General features: G+C 36.6%; 1 long non-coding RNA gene across 5 annotated transcripts in view; it reads left to right on the forward strand.

Moving 5' to 3' along the window:
* The window catches only part of LOC129531652 (uncharacterized), a 556,454-nt gene that overhangs the window by 224,742 nt on the left and 305,947 nt on the right, over positions 1 to 25,765 (forward strand). For 4 of the 5 annotated variants that reach the window (XR_010135176.1, XR_010135174.1, XR_010135175.1 and 1 more), the window contains exon 1: positions 21,013 to 21,483. The exons of the other annotated variant lie outside the window; for it this stretch is intronic. This is a non-coding gene — a long non-coding RNA (uncharacterized lncRNA). Of the gene's footprint in view, positions 1 to 21,012; positions 21,484 to 25,765 lie in introns of those variants that run through there. 5 annotated transcript variants of the gene reach the window in all.

Below are 25,765 nucleotides of genomic sequence, written 5' to 3' on the forward strand. Positions count from 1 at the left end.
TAGGTATTCAGAATATAATTCAATCTAGAATCATTTGGGAAGTTTAATTTTTAAAGAACTCTGAATCATTTTTCTCAAAACTGTCATATAATGCTAAATTTTCATTTCAGATTCTGAGAGATTCTTTTCTTTTAAGCCCAGCATTTATGACTTTCAAATTTTAATAAATAGAACGCCCAAAGTTAGTCAACAGAAACGTCCTAAGTTAACGTGGGTGACCTAAGTTTCTTTGCTGTATTTTGTACACGTTTTATATATTGCATCAAGAAAAGCAAATGATTGCTGAAATGAGTAATAAGGAGCTTCACTGGTTAGTCAATCTTATTCCGGAAGCAAAAACTTCCACGCAAGGCTCATTTACATGTGCACACTGCAAAAGGAAGTTTTGGGCAAAATGTCTGCAGACTCTGTTCAACATGCGTGTCCCACTTAACCACATGATCCTTATAAAACCACCTATATCCGTTCTCATACACAGTGTCTAGCCGTTGTGTTAATCACTACTGACAGCTGCACTTTTTTTTTTAAACTTCTGAGCTCTTTTGTGGCAATGTGGCGGGTTGTAAGTAAAGCAAATGCCACTTTAAAGCTAATCATGCTCGGTATAACTTTTACATACCATCACAAAGAGTTATTTGCTTACATATTCAGCTCTTGCTCTACACTAGGAGTTCTTCGAAGGCAGGGACTACTTGTTACTTATTTCTTCATCATCTCCAGCACAGGGCCTGACAGGTGCTTAGTGACTGTTTATTGAATGAGTGTTTGCAGAAAAAATAAATCAAGAGATGGAGAAATAAAGAAATCTGAGAGGTGGAGAAATTAATAGTAGTCCCACAACCAATGAATTAATTGATAAATGTTTACTAATCTCCTACTTTTGAGCCCTGAACTTCAAAGAGAGTGAAGGGAAATATGATAGAACAGACTCATTCAGGATCACTTTTTACTCAATTTAAAATGCAGGCAAGTGAAAACAGAAACTGGGAGGAAAAAGAGTTCTCCTCTATTCTCCCCTAATTCCTTTATTGAGAGGAGAACTTGCATGGATGTTCTTGGATTATCCAAAGCTTGTTTCCTCCATTCTAGACATTATCATGAAAGGCACGAACTGGTGGTTTATTTAGCTTTCTTAATGTTAAAAAAAATGGAAAATTTTACACTGATACTCAGACTTACACTGATACTCTGTTCTTGAAAAATATCTAGCAACCGTAGGTCAAAATTTCTGCATAGCAATAATTTTTTGAAACTAAACAGTGGCTGCAACCTTTAAACAGGGTACATGGATAGTATCTCCAGGTTGCCATTGTGTCCATTTTTGAGGCACATGGAACTTTACAAGCGCTATCTGTAGTAAAAACCTGGGTGCTGAAAAATTCTTGATTGAGTTTAGAATGGAAGGGATTCTGGAGGGTGGGTGGAACATGAACTAACTTAATTTAGCTATACACATTATCTAGATAGAGTGAAAAATACATTGAACTTGGGATCATTTTTTAGTATATTTGCCACTGCTTAGCTGTGTTTATATCTTTAAACACTTGGACCTTATTCTCTTCATTTCTTAAAAAAGGCCACTACAGCCACTTTCAGCTTTACCATTTTCGATTTTATTTTTTAGTTACCTATCCAACATAAGTGGATTATAAGACAGGAGAGAAACCTATAGGGAAAAAGGAAGGAGAAGAAGAAGGAGCACGTAGAAGAAGTAAACTGATGTTAATTTAGTCCCTACTTCATAGCTACTCTTTTACATTGTCTCTTGTAACCATCACCAACCCATCATGAGGTAGTTATTATCCCTGGTTTATAAATGAAAAAGAAGGATTTGGAGTTTCAGAACACACTGTAGAGGCAGAATGTGTGTCCTGGCTTCTTTGGCCCTAAACAGCGGATACTTTCAACAGGATTTGTTGATTTTAGTGCCTTTCCTTTCATAGAAAATTAGATTCGTGGGCCAAGTATGGTGGCTCATACCCGTAATCCCAGCACTTTGGGAAGCTGAGGTAGGTGGATCGCTTGACCTTAGGAGTTTGAGACCAGCCTGCGCAACATGGCAAAACCTTGTCTCTACAAAAAATGCAAAACTTAGCTGGGCATCGTGGTGCACAGGCCTGAAGTCCCAGCCACTAGGGAGGCTGAGATGCGAGGATTGCTTGGGCCCAGGAGGTTGAGGCTGTAGTGAAACATGATTGCACCACTGCACTCCAGGCTGGGGGACAGAGCAAGACCCTGTCTTAAAAAAAAAATTGGATTGGCTATATGATAGCTTCATGTCAACTCTGAATCATGGGGTTAGATTTAGAATGCTATAAAAAATTAAACAATATAATAAATATAAAGCATCTGGCATGAAACCAAGTATATAACAGATGCTCAGTAAATATAAATCTTACTCCTTTTTGGTTGCCTTAGAAATCATTGCACTGGCCGGGTGCAGCGGTTCACGCCTGTAATCCCAGCACTTTGGGAAGCTGAAGCAGGTGGATCACCTGAGGTCAGGAGTTCGAGACCAGCCTGGCCAACATGGTGAAACCCCATCTCTACTAAAAATACAAAAATTAGCCAGGTGCAGTGGTGCACACCTGTAATCCCAGCTACTTGGGAGGCTGAGGTGGGAGAATCACTTGAACCTGGGAGGTGGAGGTTGCAGTGAGCTGAGATAGTGCCATGCACTCCAGCATGAGTGACAGAGTGAGACTCTGTCTCAAAAAAAAAATTGTATTTGTATATTTGATGAATTCATAACCTTAGACATTTAGTGGTTGAAAGAGTTAATAGCAATAAAATATGAACTATTTACAGTGGCAAATATATATCTATATCTAGTTGTATGTATCTGTCTACGTATGTACCTATAGATATATATATCTTTGAGTTTTAAGACTTGACCATAGCCTATTTAATTCAAATAATATAGGAGATATTTCACAATCACTGACTGGAATCTTCCTAGCATAGTATATGTATCAGCAGAAATCACTATAACAAAGAGAATCTAATGTAAATCTTGGCATACTGGTTACTAAATGTAGTTTTATAAAGGGCAATCTAATAAATGTCTTTGGTTTCCAAGGTGCTAACAACAGATTGGAATAATAAACCCTTCTGTTCTCGGAAACCAGAAATGTCTTTAGGAATCCTGGCAAAGGAAAAAAAAAAAAAATCTCTATAATCTGATCAAGCCCAAACATTTGCAAAAGAAAATCAACTTACATAACACTGGCCCAGATCTTATTATTTAGAACCATTTTTGAGATCATGAGGCATATATTTTGCTTTACACTCATAAACATGTAGCCAAAGTGAATTAATTATGAATAATTTAAAAATGATCAAAGTTTGTTGGTTAATAATGATGAATCAACTTGAGTTGTTGGTGGGTTCTGGGATGAAATGAAAGGGAAAGGACCAGGTAGAGATGAGGAGTACTTTGACTGATTTGATTACACACTCAACGGTGTGTAATCCTACTTCCATACTGAGAGGGCCTGTGCCGGCCCGAAGAGCCAAGCTTCCTGCCTACCAGTGGAAGTCAGGAAAGCAGTGGTATGCTGAAGAGCAGCCAACAGCTTACCTTATAGTACAAGCCTCCTGTGTAGGGTAAATTAAAAAACAAGAGATGTGTTGTTTTTTTTTTTGCCTGGTTCTATTTTATTTTTGGTCCAAATCACACTAAGAAGGAGTCTTAAGATTTTGAAGGGATAAACATCAGGAAAATTGATTCTTTTCTGTAACTTTAAATTATTTAAAGTTAGACAGCATCTTTCTGACAATACTTTATTTATGTATCTGTATCAACGCTTAGGGAGAAATGAATGTGGTTTTATTTTTGTATTTCATTTAACTTGAAACTAAAATGAAGCTAGCTATTTTCTCCCTCCTGCCCTTCCTTCCTTCTTTCCTTCTTTCCTTCCTTCCTTTCATCCTTCCTTCCTTCCCACTGAAGCCCCATCATTAATGCAAATCCACCCTCTCCTCTCCCCTACTTCTCTACATCCACAGAGCTGTCTTTTCCCTGCTTTGAAAATATGTACAGTAGCTGAACTAGAGAGCTAAGGTATTTTACTATTCAAAGAAGAGTATTTCTTACATATATCCATATCGCAAGGCTTTTAAACTATTTTTGACTCCTATAATTTCTATAACTCTTTACAAGTCTGATGTAGACACCAATTGGAGAACTTGAGAATTAAGTTTAATGTAAAGGATATCAAAGAGATAAAAGTTAATAGAATTTCAACAGCGAAGTGTCAGATTCATTCTTGTGTGGCAGTGTCACACAAGATTGCTGTCATTTCTGCCACCCACAGGTATTATAACTGAGACAGAGAAAAAAGGGCAGTCCCTTCTCAAGTTCAGATAAGGAAGTTGATCCTGACCTAAGACAGCACATTGATGAATGCTGTTTACAGTGAATGCTAATGGCTTTTTGTGGACTAACCATTAGGAAGTACAGTTGTTCCCCTTATCTCCTCCATTCTTGTTATTCAAACAAAACATAAATTGAGAAAGTAGGAATGTAAAAGGTGGAAGATTAATGTTTTTTACTTTGCAAAAGACAAGATTTTACTTAAAGTACTAGGTTACAGATGAGTAAGGGAGAAGCCCTGACAGGACTAAGGGGCTATTGAACTCCCTCTGTGGCAAATGACCTCCAGGCCAGCAGTGCTTCCTCTGAGTACTATGATCATTCTTCTGTAGCTTCGGAAATGAGGAAAGCCCCAGCTGTGGGAAGTGGTTTCTCTTCCTTTTCCCTGTGGGTGGTTCTGGGGTGGGATAAGCTGGAAATCCAGGGTTAGAGTCACTTGAGCTGTGCACTTCCCCAAATGTGTATTTCCTCCATGTACAACACCATGGATGGGGTGGAGGAGAAGTTATTTCCTACGTTAGTTCTAGGGTTTAAGAAAGAGGTTCAGAAATAATATTCACAAATTAGAGATGGAAGAAAGGAACACAGATCTGTTGAGTACTTCATTTGTGCCAAATAGTATGCTATTATTATAGTGTCTTATTTATTTATCAGATAAGAAATCTGAGAAATGAGATAAGGAAACTGAGGCATGGAGAATTTATGAAACATGTCTGAGATTGCACAGCAGAATTGGATTTTGAACTAATAACTGTTAGTTCCTCAGGCTTGAGCTCTCTCCACATCATTACTCTGAACAGCAGGAGGCAGAAAAAGCTGAAAAGCAAAGCCATTATAGATGATCATCTGTCTGGGTTAAAAGATTAGGCAACAAACAAATAAATCTTGTTTATATTGTTTCACTTTGTATAATAGTTTTCTTAGAAATAAGGAGCAAGGCCTTCTCAATCAGGCTGCTTCTGTCTTTTGCTTTTTGGATCCATTCATAAAGAGTATCTAGGAATATTAAAAAAGTTCTGGAATAATACAGCTATCCTAGGCATAGTTTTGCTACCTAAGGCTGTGAGGTGACTTCCAGTGTGGAAAAATGCCTGAGGTGATTTTACACACACACACACACACACACACACACGTGCACACACACACGTGCACACACATACAAATTATATATAAATTATTTAGTAACCTATAGTCTGGTCCAGGAACCACACTTGGAATATCACTGGCCAAGAAATTCAGCAGCACAATGGAAGAATCTAGACCAATTCTAAACATTTTATTTTTTGATATTCAGTCTTTAATAGATACAGGGATAAGGCTAGAATTTATTCTTTTTCTTTGATAATTTTTAAGTTGCAGTTAAATTCAGTTCAACACAGGGAGTATTTCCGTGCATCTTCTTTGTTCCAAACATAGCACCACACACTCAATGAAATTTAATCTTAATGCCTTGAAAGAAATAGATGCTAAAGGCTCTTATATTTTTCTAAACTGTAACTTTAAAACAAATCAGCAAACAAATCTTAATCATAATATAAAAGAAGGAAGGAAACATTAAATATAATCTAATACAACTTTATTTATGGATGAATAAACTTCTCAAATAAATAACCTGCCCAAATTCACACAACTAATTGTGGACATGGCATGGATTGTAATTCAATATTTTTAATAAACAACTCAGAACCAAATTCTCTCCTGGATTGTGAAAAAAAACTCTGGGAAATACGCTGACATGTACCTTTCAATCCCTACTTTTACTAGTTCTTATTACCTCATATATAAATGATCATGTTTCTTTCTTGCTATTCTACTTGCCAGATCTCTACTGCCCCCAGCTCATCTTGTACCTGGGAGCCAGATAATCTTAAATTAATTTTTCTTGGCTGGGCGCGGTGGCTCATGCCTGTAATCCCAGCACTTTGGGAGGCTGAGGCGGGTGGATCACAAGGTCAGGAATTTGAGACCAGCCTGGCCAATATAGTGAAACCCTGTCTCTACTTAAAATACAAAAAAATTAGCCAGGCGTGGTGGCACATGCCTGTAATCCCAGCTACTCAGGAGGCTGAGGCAGGAGAATTGCTTGAACCCGGAGGTGGAGGTTGCAGTCAGCTGAAATGACGCCATTGCACTCTGGCCTGGGCAACAGAGCAAGACTCCGTCTCAAAATAATAATAATAATAATAATAATAATAATAATAATAATTTTTCTCCTTCCATGTTCATCTTAGATTCCCAGGCTCTCCTGGATACAATGAAAGCTTTTTTTGGCTAGCTCTGGAGGACTTCTAAAATCTGTTTATACTTTTCAGTCTCCACTATTTCTTTTATTGTTCCCCAAAATGAACTTTCTGCTCCAGACCTGCGATTCTCATGCACACACAAAACATTTGAATTCCTAACCTTCACTCACATGGATTCACCACTTAGAATGTCTTCTTTCCCCCTCCACCTATATGGCAAATCAGAATAGCGTGTCAGTGTTGAGCTTGGGCTCTCATGAAAGCCAAATCATGATGAAATTACAGCTATGTCCTTTGAGCAACTTATTAACCTTTCCAGACATTCTTTGATTTCCTCTTATAGCATATAGGAAATGGGACAGTAGCAGCAACTTATCATAGGTTTTTGGTGGAGATTAATTGAGATATCACACGTAAGGCACTATGCCTGGCACCTGGCGTGTAATGAACACAATGAATGTCAGCAATTATTATTTTTATTAAAACACTATTAATCAGTCACCTTTCTGTCACATTGTTCAATTTGCTTTTCCCAAATCACTCTTAAATTTGTAATTGTACTCATATCATTTAGCTTCTAACGATTTATTTCTCTCTCTTTTTAAAAATACATTAAAGTTTCCCAGACTTTTTCTCCTAACTGGGCTGTAAACAATTTGACAGTAGAGTTGAGGATCCAAACACTTCTCACAACATTCACTGCAACCATCCTGGTCCAAGCCCCTATCATCTCTTCACCTAGTTGCAATGATAACTTTATAACTATTCTCTCCATTTCACCAGTGACACCAGCCAGAATAATCTCCTACCATAAACAATAATTTCATTTCTCTGGTCACGACCTTCTAATGGCTTCTTACCTTAGTAAGAGTGAAGACAATGTCATTATAAGACGCTGTGCAGCTTCACCCTCCTTGCCTCTGTGTCTTTGTCTCCTATCATCCTCCTCTCACTCATGCCTCCAGGCACACTGCTCGCCTGGCTGTTTCTCAAACACAACAGGCCTCACCCCCGTCAGAACTGCTACTGATGTTGTTCTTCTACCTGAAATGCTGTTCCTCCAAATAGTTACATGTCATTGTTCCTCACCTCATCTCTCAGGTCTTTGCTCAAATGAGACCTTTTCAGTGGGGCTGTCTCTGGTCATCTAAATTGAAATTACAATTCCCCCCACCAACCCATAATTTCTATCTCTTTTCCCTGCTTGTGCTTGTCCTTAGTATTTATCAACATGTACCATACTACATATTTTGTATTTATTGCCTGTTGCCTTATGATATGTATTTATGAACACATTTTTACTGGTATGACAGATAAAGCAATCAAACATTTAATGAATGTAATACTTCATAAAAATTCTTACCTTAGTAAGAGTGAAGACAACATCATTATAAGATGCTGTGCACCTTTGCCCTCCTTGTCTCTATGACTTTATCTCCCATCACCTATGTCTCCTATCATCAAATACTTGATGTTATTTAATACTTTATAAAAATTCTTTCATAATTGTTAAAGCAAACTAAATATGGCCTGAGAAGGACTCTATACTTCTATATTTGAGTCCTTGTGGAGGAACTGCAGCCTAATCTAGTGGGTAGACAAGATTGAAACCCTAATTTAGGAGTATGGGCCTAATAACAGTGGCTGAGTCTTGGCCAGTCCCAGCAGCCATACTTCAACCAGTCATTTACTGCTGAGTGTTCAAGCTGTATTCAAATAAGGTAAATGCCAACCTGTAATCACTCCAGCTGTTCTGTACCTCACCTCTGATTTCTATACGTCACTTTTTTTTTTTTTTGTCGATAAATCTGTTCTGACCACGAGGCATACCTGGAGTCCTTCTGAATCTGCCATGATTCTGGGAGCTGCCTGATTCACGAATCGTTCATTGTTCAATTAAACTCCTTTAAATTTAATTTGGCTGAAGTTTTTCTTTTAACATTATTAAGCATAGGACTAGAAATGTGGATACTCATCATGGTTGCAGTGTCTCTTTGTATGTGAATTTAGAGTTTTTTTTACTTCTGTAAGCCTGTTTTCACCTGGTCCATTTTAATTTCTTTCTTTTTTTTTTTTTTTTTTTTTTTTTGACGAGTCTCGCTCTCTCACCCAGGCTGGAGTGCAGTGGTGCAACCTCCGCTTACTGCAAGCTCCGCTTCCCGGTTCACGCCATTCTCCTGCCTCAGCCTCCCGAGTAGCTGGGACTACAGGTGCCTGCCACCACGCCCGGCTAATTGTTTGTATTTTTAGTAGAGATGGGGTTTCACCGTGTTAGCCAGGATGGTCTCGATCTCCTGACCTCATGATCCGCCCTCCTTGGTCTCCCAAAAAAGTGCTGGGATTACAGGCATGAGCCATCGTGCCCGGCAAATTTCTTATATACATAGTGGATACTTAACTCTTCTTATATATATTATTATTTCATTTGATATTTAAAACATTCATAGGATGTTATTAGTTGTGCTGTGTAGATGATAAGGAAATGTATCTCAGAGCACTCTTCAATTATTCTATCCTTTAGATTTTAAATAGCCCTTATCGTCCATATTATATTTAAGCCACCTGATTATTTTCCATCTCACGTTGTTCTCTGTTTCAGTCTTCTATGCCATATTTCTTTATAAATATTATTCACTCATTTATGGATAGGTAGCATTCAGGTACTAAGAGAGTATTAGGTGCATAGTAAGGGCTCAATAAATATGTGTTGAATCAATCATAGAGAGTCATAATATCTTAAATCGAATATACTTTTTATTTTAGTTGGAGCAACAGGTCTGTGATCCTAGGGAGAAAGAGCCACTCACTTATATATTTGTCTCCTACTAAATCCTTTGAAAATAAGTACCACTCAATTTCGTGCATAAGAATATATATGTATCTATATGCAAGAATATCATACATATTTATATTACTGGAATTCACTAAATATAGTGGAATGGCATCCACTGGGTTGAGGATGAAATAGTACATTTAAAAGAAATTCCTGTAATTTTTTCCCCTTGTTTAGAAATTAAAATCAAAGCAGACATTTTAATTAGGGATAATTGAAATATAGAATCAATAAACCATAGAATCAAGCTTTATATTGATTTTTTAAGTCATTCAGAGAGATGGCGTTTATGCCTAAGAATTTTGAGGATAAAACCAAAGTCTTTTAAAAGATTCCTGATTTTGTGTACTTGCAATTTCTACATTTCTTCTTTATCCTCATCATCTCTTCCCCCTCCTCCTCCTTTGCTTTCTTCATTTTCTTTTTCCTCCTCCTCTTCCATCTCCCTGTCTTCCTCTTGCTCCATATATTCCCTTTTTAAATTGTATTTTATAATAATTTTGAGAAAAAATTTCACAATGAATCAAATGCTTCCAGAGAGCTGAAATCAAACTTATGGATTTACTCAATGGTTTTATTCAATGGTATAGAATAGGATAACTCAGTGGAGGGTCGGGGGGAGTGTGGGGAGTGGCTGGGGAAGGGAGCCTGAAGTGAGTTAACTTATTTTCCCCGGGCAAAGCCAAAACAACACACCTAATTTATTCATCAATCCAATTGCCAAATATATATATCCAGGCTGTCTTAGTTTTTTGGGAGACACAGAAAAATATTAAAACATGATCTTAGCCTGTGAGGAATTTATAGTACAGCTGGGAAATGGATATTTAAGTGAGCTAAGTAGTTGACACATGATACACATGAATATAATTAATGTGTTACATTTTAACTGTAATCTGTACCAAAATAACGAAGAGATTAATTATAACTTTCACTCCAGTTAAAGTTTCCTGTTTGTTGTAAATATTGACTGAGTTACATTGAACCTGATTGGGATGAACTGATCACCAACCTGAAATTGGATGTCTAATAAGAGTAGTCGCACACTGCCTGCATGACCTCAGGGATCCCCGTAATGGTTAAACAAGTCTCTGAAAGATGGCCAGGAAAAGGAATGTAGACAATGGTTAGGAGGTTAGAGTTAATGTTAAGTCACTCCTAAACATCCACATATGTTTTATTCAGTGTAGCTACATCTACAGTGAATAAAAAACTTAACATTTGAAAAATTTATATTTGAAATATATTTGAAATAAATATATATACATAATTGAAATTTAAGGTAATATGTAATTTTTTCATATTGTTTTTTAAAGATACAATTTACACAGAATGAAATGCATAGATCCTGACTATTCAAGTCTCTGAATTTTGACAAAGGTACATATCCATGAAAACACCACTGAAAACAAGATATAGCACAATTCCATCCCTCCAGGAAGGTCCCTTTTGTCTATTTTCAGTCAATATATATCCTCATTCATCTACCCCAGACAGCCATTTTCTTATTTCTATCACCATAGATGAGTTTTGCCTGTTCTTGGGCTTCATATAAATGGGATGATGGAGTATGCATCCTTTTTTGGTCTGGCTTTTTTTTTTTTCCACGCAGTATAGCATTTCTGAGCATTATCCATGTTGTACATATGTATGAATATTTTGGTCCTTTTTGTGACAGTAGTTTTCCATGCATGACTATAACATGTAGAATTCTCCAGAGAAATAGAACCAATAAGATTTAAGAAATTGGTTCAGTCAGTTGTAGGGGCTTGGAAAGTATAAATCCATAGGGTAGGTCAGCAGACTGGAAACTCAAGTAACAGTTGATGTCCCTGTCTTCAGTCTGCAATATGCAGGGCAGACTAGTGAGCTGGAAACTCAGGCAGGATTTCTATGGTACAGTCTTGAGGCAGAATTCCTTTTTCTCCAGGACATCTCAACCTTTGCTTTTAAGCTATTCAAGGATTGGCTGAAGGAGATGCACATTAGAGTAGGTTGCCTCCTTTACTCAAAGTCAACTAATTATATATGTTAACCACATCTATAAAATACCTTCATGGCAACATCTAGCCTGGTGTTTGACTAAACACCTGGGCATGGTAGTCTAGTTAACTTGTCACATAAAATTTAACCATCACGATGACTGCCCATTCTGAAGTTAGTGGTCTCTTGGGTTGTGTTATGGGCTGAATCATGTCCCCAGAAAATTCTTCTGTTTAAGTCCTAACTCCCAGTACCTTAGAATGTGACAGTATTTGTGAGAGGTGACAGCGTGCTGGCAGCCCTCACAGCCCTCGCTCGCTCTCGGCACCTCCTCAGCCTTGGCACCCACTCTGGCCGTGCTTGAAGAGCCCTTCAGCCCCCCGCTGCACTGTGGGAGCCCCTTTCTGGGCTGGCCAAGGCCGGAGCCGGCTCCCTCAGCTTGCAGGGATGTGTGGAGGGAGAGGCGCGGGTGGGAACCGGGGCTGCACAGGACGCTTGCAGGCCAGCATGAGTTCCGGGTGGGCGTGGGCTCAGCGGGCCCATGGGCCCCGCATTCGGAGTGGCCAGCCGGCCCGCCGGCCCGGGGCAGTGAGGGGCTTAGCACCTGGGCTAGCAGCTGCTGTGCTCGACTTCTAGCTGGGCCTTAGCTGCCCCTGCAGTGGGGCAGGGCTCCGGACTTGCAACCATGCCTGAGCCTCCCCCGACCGCCATGGGGTCCTGCGCAGCCTGAGCCTCCCCAACAGTGCCGCTCCCTACTCCACAGCGCCAGTCCCCAGCCCAAGGGCTGAGGAGTGCGGGAGCACTGCGTGGGACTGGCAGGCAGCTCCACCTGTGGCCCCAGTGCAGGATCCACTGGGTGAAGCCAGCTGGGCTCCTGAGTCTGGTGGGGACTTGGAGAACCTTTATGTGTGGCTAAGGGATTGTAAATACACCAATCAGCACTCTGTATCTAGCTCAAGGTTTGTAAACATACCAACCAGCACCCTGTGTCTAGCTCAGGGTTTGTGAATGCACCACTCGACACTCTGTATCTAGTTAATCTGGTGGGGACTTGGAAAACCTTTTTGTCTAGCTAAGGGATTGTAAATGCACCAATCAGCACTCTGTGTCTAGCTCAGGGTTTGTAAATACACCAATTGACACTCTGTATCTAGCTAATCTAGTGGGGAGGTGGAGAACTTTTGTGTCTAGCTCAGGGATTGTAAACGGACCAATCAGCTCTCTGTAAAAAAGACCAATCAGCTCTCTGTAAAATGGACCAATCAGGAGGATGTGGGTGGGGCCAAATAAGAATAAAAGCAGGCTGCCCTGGCCAGCAGTGGCAACCCACTGGAGTCACCTTCCACCCTGTGGAAGCTTTGTTCTTTTGCTCTTTGCAATAAATCTTGCTACTGCTCACTCTTTGGGTCCACACTGCATTTATGAGCTGTAACACTCACCTCAAAGGTCTGCAGCTTCACTCCTGAAGCCAGCGAGACCACGAACCCACTGGGAGGAACGAACAACTCGCTGCCTTAAGAGCTGTACCACTCACGGTGAAGGTCTGCAGCTTCACTCCTGAAACTGGCAAAACCATGAACCAGAAGGAAGAAACTCCGAACACATCCGAACAACAGAAGGAACAAACTCTAGACACACCGCCTTTAAGAACCGTAACACTCACTGCGAGGGTCCACGGCTTCATTCTTGAAGTCAGTGAGACCAAGAACCCACCAATTCCGGACACATTTGGAGATAGGGTCTTTAAAGAGATAATTTAGTTAAAATAAAGTAATTAGGGTAGGCCCTAATGTCATACTGACCATTGCATGCACATACTAGGGGAATACCATGTAAACATACAGGGAAAAGATAGCCATCTGCAACTCAAGGAGAAAGGGCTTCGGAAGAAACCAGCTCTGCTCACATCTTGATCTGGGACTTGTAGTTTTCAAAATTGTGAGGAAATAAATTTCTGTTGTTTATGGATCCTAGTCTGTGGTACATTGTTATGACTGTCCTAGAAAACTGATACAGGTTGTTTCCAGTTTTTGGCAGTAATGAATTAAGCTTCTATGAATATACACATTTGCTTAATGAACAAATGTTTTATTTTTTTTAGAATGAAATTGCTGTCTCATAGAGTAGGTGTTTGCTTTTATAATCCACTATGAAATAGTTGTCTAAAGCAGTTCTACTATTTTACAATTCCAGCAGCAATATATGAGAAGCGCAGGTGCTCTCCATCTTCAGCAATATTTGATTTTACCCGTCACAGTGGGTCTGAAATATAGATCACTGTGGTTTTAATTTGCATTTACCTGATGAATAATGATGGTGAACAACTTTTCATATGCTCATTTTTACTAATACCTCCTTTATGAAGAAGATGCATTTTTGTATGAATACATTTTTCCATTATTTTTTGCAAAAGCTTGATAGTTTCAGCTCTTATGATTAGGTCTGTGATTCATCTTAATATACAATATCTGGTCAAGTATTTGCTCATTTAAAAAAGTTTTAGATTTAGAGGAGTTCTTTGTGTATTCTGGATATACATCTTTTGCTAGTCATATGTGTTGCTGTTTTTGCCTTGCCTATTTATTTTCTACATGGTAACTTTTGATGAACAAAAACTTTTATGAAGTGTATATTTATGAAATATATATATTTTTTCTTTGGTGCTTTTCATATCCTGTTTAAGAAATTTTTGCCAAAGTATATTAGTTTTACAGAGGTGCTGTAACAAAGCACTGTAAACTGGCTGGCTTACCAAAACAAAACTATTCTCTTATAGTTCTGCAGGCTACAAGTCTGAAATCCAGGAGTTTTCAGGGTTAGTTTATTTTGGAAGTTCTGAGGGAGTATCCATTTCATGTGCTTCTTGTAACGTTAGTGGTTATTGGGAATCATTAGCATTCCATTGTAATTTCTGCCTCTGTCTGCATAAGACATTCTTCCCTGTGTGTGTCTGTGTCCGTTCTCTTCATCTTATAAGGATCCCAATCATATTGGATTAGTGCCTGCCATACTCTAGTATGACCTCATTTTAACTTAACTAATTATATCTGAAAAGACTCTATTTCCGTCTAAGGTAATATTTATAAATATTTGGGGTTAGGACTTGAACATGTCCTTTTCAGAGATACATTTTAACTCATGAACTTAAGGTTACAAAAATATTTTTTTTCATTTTCCATAAAAGCTTGATAGTTCCAGCCCTTATGAATAGGTCTATGATTCATCTTAATATACAAACATTTGTACTGAATATGATTGTGATAGAAATCAAAGTTTAATATTTTTCAAATATTTGTCCAGTAGCTGGAGGACTATTTGTTCTTATGCCCATATTAATCTGTCATGATCACAGTACCTTTGTATTAAGAACTATTTGTTCTTATGCCAATATTAAACTTTGTTCTTATGCCAATATTAAACTGTCATGATCACACTACCTTTTTATTAAGTTTTGAAATTGAGTAGTATAAGTCCTCAACTTTATTCTTGTGTTTTAAGATCAATCAGACTAGTCTAGATCCTTTGCACTTCATATAAATTTTATAATCACTTTCATAATTTCTTCTAAAAAGCATACAGAGATTTTGGGATTGTGTTGAACAGGTTAATTAGGGTAGAAAAAATGTATTAACAATAAGAAATTTTCTATGTTACATATATAAAATATCTATTTATTTAGGTCTTTATTTTTTCTCAGCAAGGTATTATTTTCAGTATAGAGATCTTTTCTATTCTTGTTAGATTTATTAATAGATATTTGATTTTTTATTTTATTATAAACAGTATTTTATTACATTTTATTATAAACAGTACTACTGTCTATAATAGCATGGAAAAAATCAAATATCTGCCAATAAATCTAACACAAAATATAAAAGATCTCTACACAGAAATAATACTGTTTACTGCCAATATATGTCTATTTCCTCCTTTTTTTACTGCTATTGACAACTTGTATTTTCTGTCTTTTTCATGGTCAATCTTGAGAGAGATCAATCAATTTTATCAATGTTTTCAAAGAACCACTTTTTGACTCTAATTATTGTTAGTTTTCTATTTAATTGGTCTGATTTAATTTTTATTATTTCCTTTCTTCTACTTTGGTTTTAATAGGGTCTTTTTTCCTAGCTTATTTAGATGAAAGGTTAAATAATTGACTTAAAATTTTTTAAAAATTTCTGATATCCATTTAAAGCTAAACATTTCTCCTAAGTACGTTTTTAGCTGAATCCCATAAATTTCAACATATTATATTTTTTATTATCAGGTCTAAAATATTTTCTAATTTCCGCATGATTTATTTATAATCTCTGTTATAGGATTGTTGTTTCATTTTTAAATATTTGGAGGCTTTTTTAGACTTACTGTTACTGATTTATAGTTTAATTCCATTGTGCTCAAAAGAATTCTATAAGTCTTAAGTTTTTAGGATTTACTGAAATTCATTTTATAGTATTTCACATGGTCTCTCTTGATGAAAGTTTCATGTGCACTTGAAAAGAAAGTGTTTTATAAATCAGTTAAATCAAGTTGGTTGAGAGTATGGTTTAGACTGTCTATGTTGATACTTATTTTTAAAACTCTACTTGTTCTTTTATGCACAAAAAGATTTTATAATCCCCAACTATAGTTGTTGGTCTATTAGTACCTCTATTTCCATGATTTTTGTTTCACATATTTTGAATTCTGTCATTAGATCCATATGCATTTATGATTGTTAAATCTTCATGATGCATGGTCCCTTTTATTATTACCAAATATCTCTTTTAATATCTATCTCCTTCCTTGCTTGCATTTCTTATCTGATATTAATATAGCCACACCGAATTTCATGTGCTCACCCTTTGCTTAGCACATATATATTTTTTCCTTTAAGCTTTCACTTTTTATATTTTTATTTAAGCTACAAGACTGAGTGTGGTGGTCGATGCCTGTAATCCCAAAACTTTGGGAGGCCAAGATGGGAGGATCACTTGAGACCAGGAGTTTGAGACCTGGTGGGATCTTGGCTCGCTGCAACCTCTGGCCCCCAGGTTCCAGTGATTCTCCTGTTTCAGGCTCCCTAGTAGCTGGGATTACAGGCATGCACCACCATGCCTGGCTATTTTTTTAAATATTAGTAGAGATGGGGTTTCACCACATTGGCCAGGCTCGTCTCAAATGCCTGATTTCAAGTGATCCACCCACCTCAGCCCCCCAAAGTGCTGGGATTATAGGCATGAGCCACCGAGCCTGGCCTCCATACTATTTTCTATAGAGGTTGAACTAATTTATATTCCCACCAACAGTATATAAGCATTCCCTTATCCCCGCATCTACACCATCTTTTGTTTTTTGACTTTTTAATAGAAGCCATTCTGACTGATGTAAGATGATATTTTAATGTGTTTTTAATTTGCATTTCTTGGGTGATTAGTGATATTGAGCATTTTTTCATGAGTTTGTTGGCCATTTGTATTTTTTCTTTTGAGAAATGTCTGTTCATGTCCTTTGCCTAGTTTTTAATGGGGTGGTTTCCTTTTTTCTTGGGTTATTTGAGTTCCTTGTGAATTCTGGATATTAGTCCTTTGCCAGGGACATAATTTGCAGATATTTTCCCCCGTTCTATAGGTAGTCTATTTATTTTGTTGGTTATTTCTTTTGCTATCCAGAAGCTTTTTAGTTTAGTTAAGTCCCATGTATCTATTTTTGTTTTTCTTGCATTTGTTTTTGGGGTCTTTGTCATAAATTCTTTGCATAGGCTAATGCCCTGAAGAGATTTTCCTAAAATTCCTAACATTTCTTAAACTTAATTACCTCATAAATTCTTAACTCAATCTTCTGATTTGGTATTATATGTAGAGTAACATTAAAGATGTAAATAATTATTAAAAACTTATTTTGGAACATTTTAAACATGTACTAAAGTTGACAATATAATGAATTCCTATCTACCCATCACCCAGCTCAATGATTATCAACATTTTCCCATTCTTATTTATCTATACCCTATCTTATATATGAGTTTTCTCTAGATTATTATAAACCACATAACAGATATTGCATAATTTCACCTATAAATATTACAATATACATCTTTAATAGATAATTATAAAAAAGGCTTAGCTTAGCAGTATTTCATCACGAATAACAATATTTTAAAAATAATGTCACATCATCCGATAATTGGCCCAATGTTCTATTTTCTTCTTTTATCTAAAAACATGTCTTTTTACAGTTTTTTGAATCAGGATCCAAACACAGACCACATATTGTATTTAGTTAATATGTCTCTAAATGGCTTTTTAAAATAATGTCATATATTTGTTGAAGATACTAGTTTATTATTTTTCTACCTCTAGGTATGGTGGGTGTATCTCTATCACCCATATTTCCTGTAAGTTGACAATTTATAGACTTGATTAGATTCAGGTTCAACTTTGGAAAAAATACTTTATAGGTGGTGCTATACATAGCATCTTTCATTGCATCAGGGGCATGTAGGGGGCATATTATTGAGTTTCACTTTTAGTGATGTTAAGATTGATCAGTAGGTTAATGCGTTGCTTGTTATACAGTGATGAGAGGCCAGATAATTTCATTACAGTTTGCCAATGGTGATTTACTAATTCTATAATCTTTTTACATTTATTAGCTAGAATTCTTCCATGGAGAAGATTTTCATTAGGTATTTGGTTACTATTGCAGATTGATTTTCCTGAAAGGAAGACATTGAGATGGAGATAAGTGGAGGGCATTTAGTAAGCATTGCTTTTGGGATCAATATTTTTTGGAAGAGAGTTCAAGATGTTCAGGTACACCAACCTAGCTCTCCCTACCTCATGTGTCAAGATCATACTTTTTCCCAGACAGTAACCTGATGTTGGTGTTGCAGACCTGCCTTGGTTGGAAGTTTAACCTTTTTTGGAGTTTTGCTACTTTTATAGGCCTCGTCATCAGCTTTTTCTGTACAGTCTGCCTTCCCACCTTAGGAGAAAAGACGTGACTCCTCTTCCTCCAGTCTCTCTCTCTCTCTGACCAAGGTGACCTATGACTTTTACACTTAACTTTTATTTGTAAATTAATCACTCTTAGTTTTCATCTTTCTTCCCAGAGTGTTACTTGAGCTCACTCAAGTCTCCTTATAATTACTACTCCCCCATGTTTCACAATTTCTGACACATTGCACTAGCTAATGCATTTCTCTTCAGCAGTGCACCAACCTAGTGAAAATATTACCATTTGCATTGGTATCTTGTGTCAGAGGCTATTTGTGCTCCACCTGCCATCAGCGGTAGGCTCCTCATTGCCAGCTCTGGAGCAGGTTAATTCAGCTCTAAAACCCTATTTTAGGTTTCGCTTTCTTAAACCACACATGACAATAACTGCTTGCAACAGGTTAGATTTCTTGGGAAGCAAACTGTCATGGAGGTTAGCATCCAGGATACTGACTAGGGAGTGCCCTTGGGAACAGGAGTGGGCAGAGGGAGGAATTGACCTGTGATACAATTTCAGCAATGGCTTCAGCTGATCCCACAGAGTTCGGTGCTCTGGTAGACTTCTGAGTCATCTTCAGTTGAGAAAACAGGATTTTATACTGAACAATTACCTTGGGAAAACAGCATGAAATACACTACACACAGGAAAGACAGAACAAACAATCCATAATGCTTTCTCTTTTTAAAATCAGTATTTGAAATTTTCTAGTAATTATCAAAGGTGACCAATGAGTGTGTATGTGTGTGTGTGTTTTGTTTTTGTATAATTAGTAACTTATGGATATATATGACCTTTCCAGTCATTTTTATTGTTGCTCCAACTGTTCCACAGTTTCGCCAGTGAGAGCTGCTCTAATTGGGTTCTCTGTCTCTTTGACATGTTCCCTGTAATCCTTGATTGCTTTCTTGCTTTTCAGCACAACAAGATGTTCCAGACTTATTCAACATATTGTCCAGCCAGTCCTGGAAACAATCAGTTCCCTGAGGACAGAATTAAAGTTTAGAGACCTGAATCTGGGCCCCAGGGGTGGTCATTACTACTGGTTTGCCACTGCTTCTGTAGCTTTTCAGTGAAGAGGTGGTTATGTAATATGTATCTAAAAAAATAAATTCAAGTTATATATTTTAAAAATAAATTCAAGGTCTATATATTTTAGAAAAAGGAAAAACCATGTGTTCATGTTAATATTTATATTTAAATATATAATTACATGTCTTAATTTATGTTGTTCTACCTTGATAATTCTATACCTCTATTATTTTGCTTTCTCCCCAAATTTTCTTATATTGAAACTCTTGGTTCCTAATTACATGTACATACTTATTTATCTTATGCCATATACATATAGTAATTTCAAAATAACAATACAAACATTATTATCATTAATAATAATGCTGCCGAATAAAGCTTGTGATTTCTTTGTGGAGATTTTTATACTTGGGATATATCTCACTAGTGGTAGTAAAAAAAACCTGCGTTTTAAAGTCACTCGAAATAATTTTTCTCTGTGTGGTTTTGTCAACAATTTGATATGCAGTTAGATCCCTTTACTTCAAAAAATTTTGAGTAACTGCTTAGCTTTTATTTTTGAAATAATCACAGTTTTTGATTACAGTTTTGATAGAGCATAAAGCATTTACAGGGTTCCAAAGTGTGTGTGTATGTGTATATATGTATACACATATGTATACATATCTATGTAAATACACATACACACACACACACACACACACATATTCAGAGACATCCATTTTCTGTCCCTGTGTCTTTTGCCATAAGTAACCATCCTACTAATTTTTATTTTATCATTCTATGGTTTCAAAATAAAAGCAAATTTATATTTATAGTCTTTATTTGAAAGTATTTCTTTAAATTCAAAAATCAGAAAAACTTTCAAACATTGTCTTATTTTGCTTGACCTGGACTTGTAATTAGACGACTATATCAGATAGAAGATTGCTTCATTTTGCAGTATTTTAGAGCCAGAGAGTAGGACAACTTTTAATCAGAGACAGCAAGTACTATAAATCCTGAAGGAAATGTAAGCAGCATCTTATAAATGGAATATCAACTCATATTCATATAGTGATTTTCATTTTACACAGTAATTTCACTATGCATTTATTAATTTAATTTTCACAATAGCCTTATAAGTTTATCTCCATTTTACAAATTTAAAAATGAGACATGGGATAAAAATGACTTTCCCCAGGCCTTCCCAAGTTCACACAGCTAATTCTTGACAGAGGTAAGAGAAGAATTCAGGTCTTCTGCCTCTAACTCTGCATCATATGATACTGCATCTCAAATTACTTGCAAATACATATGGAACTCCTGTGTGTCTTAAACCATGTTTTCTGTAGTTGCCATAAGTTACTCCAAATGAGTGTTAGAATTAGAAAATTCTCTATTCCCTTTTAGGAGAGTCATGATACAAATTGACATTAATTAGTCTCTAAAACTTTATGTATTATTGGAATATGTTTAATTTTGTATTTCTTAATGCTTCCCAATTTTACAAGACCACAGAACATCCCTCTACCTACTCCCACCAAATCTGGACTAAACCTGAAAAGATATCAAAGGAACATAGCTTTTTATTAAGTGTGAGTTAATCCATGAACGATAGCTTCAATCAGCAGTAATTTTCTTAACATAATTCATGCCTGAGTATTATATTCAGTTTAGCTGGACATCTATGGCACACCATAAGCCAAATTTTGAAGATTATTCATGTTAGAATTGGATTCAGTCGATCCTTAGTGACTTAACAATCAGGCCTTAATTGAAACACACACACACATTGTTATTGACAGTATAGAAATACTGACTCATAGAAAAATTCACCCATATTTAGTTAGCAGACTAACAGGAACAGCAGCAGCAGCAGCAGCAGCTGGTCATGCTTCTGTGTGTTGCTAGCAACAAGAAACCATGACAGCAAGGCCCCAAACAGGAACCTCCTGCATTTTCTCATCTGTGATGAGGCACACCGATGCTGGGGATTAATGAGCCTGAAGATATAAAGCAGTGTTTACCATTGGAAAATGTCTCCTACACTAAAAGCAGAGGTAAGTATCAATGCAAACCGAGTGCAGCTATAAAGCCTTGATTTCTCTAGAAATTTATGTACAAAGTAATACAAATAAATACTGCAGTTACTTGAAATAACATGATATTCTTTATTGTCTTAATTTTTGTCATTTTTATTATGATTATTTTAAGTCAACTTGACATATTTTTAGAAAATAGAGAAAACTGTTTTGAAGAAAGAATAGGCACTTAGTAAACTGGATTTTTTTTCTTTCTTAAATTCTAAAAATTTCCTTAAGAATTAAAAGCTTTTAAGAAGTAGTTTTACAGAGAGGAAGAGAAAATCTCTGGAGAGTTACATGACACTCAGAGGGTAAGGGGTAAATTAAAAACATGTGTCATGGATGAATTCTTATAAACAATGGGGCAATTAATTATAGGATTGATTTTTTTCCTAAGGTAATTTAAATTTAGTCATCCATCAAGGACCATCAAATTATTGTTTACTGAGTGCACAGGATCCTGATGAGCTCTGTGGGAAATGAAACCCAGATGTGGGGAATTCTAGGTCCATAGTTGCTGCTCTCAGTGGGATGGCAGGCCAGCAGGATCACTAGGCATATGGTAATTATAACATTAGTATCTATACACGTGTAACTACCAAGTCATTCATTAGATTAAAGCACTGAGTGCATGTGTTTGCTTGCTAGGGCTGCCCTAACAAAGTATACCACAGACTGGGTGGCTTACACAATAGAAATTTATTTTCTCACAATTCTGGAGGCTAGAAGCCTTAGATGAGGGTGTTAGCAAGGTTGATTTCTTAAGAGGCCTCTCTCCTTGTCTTCACCTTGTGTATTCACATGGTCCTCCCTCTATACATGTTTATGCCCTAATTTTCTCTTCTGATTGGACATTAGTCATATTAGGGCCCACTTTGCTTATTTATTTTTAATTATCATCGCTTTACAGACTCTATTTCTAAATGCATTCACATTCTGAGTTTTATAACTTCAACATGTGAATTTTGAGGGGACCTAACTCAGTCCATAATAGTGTATTTAAAAAACTAAAAGACGTTTGAAGAGGGAGATATGATGCAACTTGAGGCAGTATAGTATCAATTCAAATATCACCCTTACCATAAAATATCTATGCTATGAATAGGCCAGCAGGCATGCAGGCTAGCAGGATGACAAGACATATGACATTGGCATGTTTGAAGGCCCAGACCAGTTTTCCAGAATAACAATCTGAATAGTATTCTATACAAATATGAATAGTATTCTATTCAAATATGAATATGAATAGAATACTATTCATATTGTTATTTGAATAGTATGCAAATATGAATATGAATAGAATACTATTCGTAGTATAGAATATTTTATGGTAAGGGGAGATATTTGAATTGAGCAGTGAACAAACGGAAGCCTTGAAAAGTTAGAGAAAAAGTGGAAAGAGGTTTTTCTAAAGGGAAGGCTGTATCATCAGAGGCCAAGGAAAATAAAGCCCCTGATGGGTTCAGGAGATGGGTAATACCACAGTTTGCCTACAGGGGACATAGAAGGGAAGTAGGAGGTGAGAAACTGATATCAGTTGCCCCTTCTGGGATATACCAGGAAAGACACACTTTCATCTGTACAGCATTCTTGTTCAGATTACATAAACTTTATCTGATCATCTAAAATATCCAAATTGTTATTCTGGAAAACAACTGGTCTGGGCCTTCAAATATGCCAATGCTATGAAAAATAAAAGAGTCTGGGAAACTCTTCCAGGATAAAGGAGACTAAAGAGGCAACTAATTGCAGTGTGTGATTAGTGATTGAATCTTAGGAAAACTTAAAAAAAATAAAAAGAGGCTGGGTGCAGTGGCTCATGCCTACAATCTCAGCACTTTGGGAGGCTGATGCGGGCAGATCACTTGAGATCAGGAGTTCGAGACCAGCCTGGCCAACATGGCAAAAGCCCGTCTCTACTAAAAATACAAATATTAGCCAAGTGTTGTGGTGTGTGCCTGTAAAACCAGCTACTCAAGAGGCTGAGGCAGGAGAATCACTTGAACCCAGGAGGTGGAAGTGCAGAGAGCCGAGGTCGCACCACTGCATTCCAGCCTGGGCAACAAAATGAGACTCTATCAAAAAAAAAAAAAAAAAAAAAAAAGAAAGAAAGAAAGAAAGAAGGAAAGAAAGAAGCAAAAGATACAAAGGACATTATTGGCATAATTGGGAAAATTTGAAAATGAACTCTATATTACATTGTATGTTGTTTCCTCAATGAGATCATTGTATTATTGTTATATAGGAAAAATGCCTTTTTTCTTAGGATATATACACTTTGGTATTTAGGGATGAACTGCAAATAATTGTTAAATAATAATAAATAACTGCAAATAATTGTTAAAGGGTTCAACACACACACACACAAACACGTACACACTGTAAGAAAATCAAATATAGGAAAGACTTGGAACCAACCCAAATGTCCATCAATGATAGACTGGATTAAGAAAATGTGGCACATGTACACCATGGAATACTATGCAGCCATAAAAAAGGATGAGTTCATGTCCTTTGTAGGGACATGGATGAAGCTGGAAATCATCATTCTCAGGAAACTGTCGCAAGGACAAAAAACCAAACACCGTATGTTCTCACTCACAGGTGGGAATTGAACAATGAGAACACATGGACACAGGAAGGGGAACATCACACACCAGGGCCTGTCATGGGGTGGGGGGAGGGGGGAGGGATAGCATTAGGAGGTATACCTAATGTAAATGGTGAGTTAATGGATGCAGCACACCAACATGGCACATGTATACATATGTAACAAACCTGCACATTGTGCACATGTACCCTAGAACTTAAAGTATAATAAAAATAAAAATAAAATTAAAAAAGGTTAACATTGAGGAATCGAGACAAGGAGTCTATGGATGTTATATTATTTTTGCATCTTTTCTGTTGATTTCAAAACTTTCAAAATAAAATGTGAAAGGAAAATGAATTTTATGCTAACATTTGGATGCTCACAATTTTAAATTTTATAATTTCTTGTATTTATTTGATCCTCATTGAGCATCTGTTAGTAAATCACCTTATACTCACTTCACTCTAAGTTTGTGGTGATTATTTTTGTGGAAGTATTGCTTTATGATCATCATTAATAAATATGTTAATATAGTGTGATCTCATCATTTACCCTAAAAATGATTACTGAGTTTGGATAACTACATGCCAATTTATTTTCCTCTTAGGTAACAGTGTTGTGTAACACAGTAGTCTTCTAAAATGGTCTCAATATGTACCACCATTATAAAATATTTTCTTGCAAACTTATTTTTTAAGTTCTCATGAAATTGTGGTAGAATTTGTCATGATGTAAAATTCAGTAAATATTCATTACATATGTATGATATGTCTATAACTTCACCAGGCATAGTTCCTGCCCTCAAGGAATTTATGCAATTACCAATATACAACTGGTCAGTTCACTCTAGGAAATATAAGGCAATAATGGGATGACATTTCTCATCTGCCTTAGGAATGAGTAATATGGTGTAATTTTCTGGTAACAGTGAGATTTGGGGAAAGACACTTTGATAAATTACATTGAGGCCAAACATTTGAGTTGTTCCTAAGGAATATGGCTTCCAGAAACTTCTAGCAGTAGATAATTCTTTTAATTTAGAATGTAGTAAGTGTTTTAACCTTTAATAATTCTATAGGAAAAGTTTTGGCCAAATCAGTTCTTTGGTAACCTATTTTCTGCTGGCATCTAGAAGGAATTCTTTTTTTAAATAAGCTTTCCACCTACTAAGTTGATTAATACCTGGTCAGACAGATATTTGTTTATTCTAGAGGAGTTAGTGGACATGCACTGACTCACTCACTCACTCATATTCTTCCCTAATGTGACCTTCAGCATGTGTTTTCAAGAGCACTGGTTGGGTCAGTGCCAGGCTAAACCATGGAATAAAACCAAGTAAAATGTTGCACAATCTGAAGAGCTTGGCTGAGGAAACACTGCACTCCAAATAATAAGTCTACTATTTTCTATGAAAATTATTAGAGTTTATTTAATCTAGTTTTACATTCATGGGAACAGGGGAGAATTAGCATTAATAGAAAATTCATCTCACCATTCAACAGGGTACAAATAATGCCGCCATAAAATTGAAGCAAAATTGGCACTAATGTAAATTCAAATCACTGTTTAACTTTCAATGCAAACCTGTTAACCAAAGAGAATTGATCAGAAAGCAGACATAGTGGAATTATTTCTTAAAAATATTGTGGTGGTCCTTTCAAAAAA

Source organism: Gorilla gorilla, chromosome 1, assembly GCF_029281585.2.
Source record: "Gorilla gorilla gorilla isolate KB3781 chromosome 1, NHGRI_mGorGor1-v2.1_pri, whole genome shotgun sequence".
Classification (NCBI taxonomy): domain Eukaryota; kingdom Metazoa; phylum Chordata; class Mammalia; order Primates; family Hominidae; genus Gorilla; species Gorilla gorilla.